The following is a 2,500-nucleotide window of genomic DNA, read 5'->3' as shown; positions in this document are numbered from 1 at the left end:
CCTGATGAGTGTTGAGGCAGTACAACAGTAGAACCAATAAGTCCTGATGAGTGTTGAGGCAGTACAACAGTAGAACCAATAAGTCCTGATGAGTGTTGAGGCAGTAGAACCAATAAGTCCTGATGAGTGTTGAGGCAGTACCAATAAGTCCTGATGAGTGTTGAGGCAGTACAACAGTAGAACCAATAAGTCCTGATGAGTGTTGAGGCAGTACAACAGTAGAACCAATAAGTCCTGATGAGTGTTGAGGCAGTAGAACATGAGTAGATCCAATAAGTCCTGATGAGTGTTGAGGCAGTACAACAGTAGATCCAATAAGTCCTGATGAGTGTTGAGGCAGTACAACAGTAGAACCAATAAGTCCTGATGAGTGTTGAGGCAGTAGATCCAATAAGTCCTGATGAGTGTTGAGGCAGTACAACAGTAGAACCAATAAGTCCTGATGAGTGTTGAGGCAGTAGAACAGTAGAACCAATAAGTCCTGATGAGTGTTGAGGCAGTACAACAGTAGAACCAATAAGTCCTGATGAGTGTTGAGGCCAACAGTAGATCCAATAAGTCCTGATGAGTGTTGAGGCAGTACAACAGTAGATCCAATAAGTCCTGATGAGTGTTGAGGCAGTAGATCCAATAAGTCCTGATGAGTGTTGAGGCAGTACAACAGTAGAACCAATAAGTCCTGATGAGTGTTGAGGCAGTAGATCCCTGAAGTGTTGAGGCAGTAGAACCAATAAGTCCTGATGAGTGTTGAGGCAGTAGAACCAATAAGTCCTGATGAGTGTTGAGGCAGTAGAGAACCAATAAGTCCTGATGAGTGTTGAGGCAGTACAACAGTAGAACCAATAAGTCCTGATGAGTGTTGAGGCAGTACAACAGTAGAACCAATAAGTCCTGATGAGTGTTGAGGCAGTAGAACCAATAAGTCCTGATGAGTGTTGAGGCAGTACAACAGTAGAACCAATAAGTCCTGATGAGTGTTGAGGCAGTACAACAGTAGATCCAATAAGTCCTGATGAGTGTTGAAGTACAACAGTAGAACCAATAAGTCCTGATGAGTGTTGAGGCAGTAGATCCAATAAGTCCTGATGAGAGGCAGTAGAACCAATAAGTCCTGATGAGTGTTGAGGCAGTACAACAGTAGATCCAATAAGTCCTGATGAGTGTTGAGGCAGTACAACAGTAGAACCAATAAGTCCTGATGAGTGTTGAGGCAGTAGAACCAATAAGTCCTGATGAGTGTTGAGGCAGTAGATCCAATAAGTCCTGATGAGTGTTGAGGCAGTACAACAGTAGATCCAATTAGTCCTGATGAGTGTTGAGGCAGTACAACAGTAGATCCAATAAGTCCTGATGAGTGTTGAGGCAGTACAACAGTAGATCCAATAAGTCCTGATGAGTGTTGAGGCAGTACAACAGTAGATCCAATAAGTCCTGATGAGTGTTGAGGCAGTACAACAGTAGAACCAATAAGTCCTGATGAGTGTTGAGGCAGTAGAACCAATAAGTCCTGAAGGCAGTAGAACCAATAAGTCCTGATGAGTGTTGAGGCAGTAGATCCAATAAGTCCTGATGAGTGTTGAGGCAGTACAACAGTAGAACCAATAAGTCCTGATGAGTGTTGAGGCAGTACAACAGTAGATCCAATAAGTCCTGATGAGTGTTGAGGCAGTACAACAGTAGAACCAATAAGTCCTGATGAGTGTTGAGGCAGTAGAACCAATAAGTCCTGATGAGTGTTGAGGCAGTAGATCCAATAAGTCCTGATGAGTGTTGAGGCAGTACAACAGTAGAACCAATAAGTCCTGATGAGTGTTGAGGCAGTAGATCCAATAAGTCCTGATGAGTGTTGAGGCAGTACAACAGTAGAACCAATAAGTCCTGATGAGTGAGGCAGTACAACAGTAGAACCAATAAGTCCTGATGAGTGTTGAGGCAGTACAACAGTAGAACCAATAAGTCCTGATGAGTGTTGAGGCAGTACAACAGTAGAACCAATAAGTCCTGATGAGTGTTGAGGCAGTAGAACCAATAAGTCCTGATGAGTGTTGAGGCAGTAGATCCAATAAGTCCTGATGAGTGTTGAGGCAGTACAACAGTAGAACCAATAAGTCCTGATGAGTGTTGAGGCAGTACAACAGTAGATCCAATAAGTCCTGATGAGTGTTGAGGCAGTACAACAGTAGAACCAATAAGTCCTGATGAGTGTTGAGGCAGTACAACAGTAGAACCAATAAGTCCTGATGAGTGTTGAGGCAGTACAACAGTAGAACCAATAAGTCCTGATGAGTGTTGAGGCAGTACAACAGTAGATCCAATAAGTCCTGATGAGTGTTGAGGCAGTAGAACCAATAAGTCCTGATGAGTGTTGAGGCAGTACAACAGTAGAACCAATAAGTCCTGATGAGTGTTGAGACAGTAGATCCAATAAGTCCTGATGAGTGTTGAGGCAGTACAACAGTAGAACCAATAAGTCCTGATGAGTGTTGAGGCAGTAGATCCA

The 2,500-nt window shown here is 43.3% G+C and overlaps 1 pseudogene; it reads left to right on the top strand.

The window, feature by feature from the left end:
• Window positions 1–2,500, top strand: part of LOC135536230 (voltage-dependent T-type calcium channel subunit alpha-1H-like) — a 30,747-nt pseudogene that overhangs the window by 7,440 nt on the left and 20,807 nt on the right.

The sequence above is a fragment of the Oncorhynchus masou genome, unplaced genomic scaffold (assembly GCF_036934945.1).
Source record: "Oncorhynchus masou masou isolate Uvic2021 unplaced genomic scaffold, UVic_Omas_1.1 unplaced_scaffold_580, whole genome shotgun sequence".
NCBI classification, from domain to species: Eukaryota; Metazoa; Chordata; class Actinopteri; order Salmoniformes; family Salmonidae; genus Oncorhynchus; species Oncorhynchus masou.
This window is presented reverse-complemented; position numbering and strand designations above follow the sequence as displayed.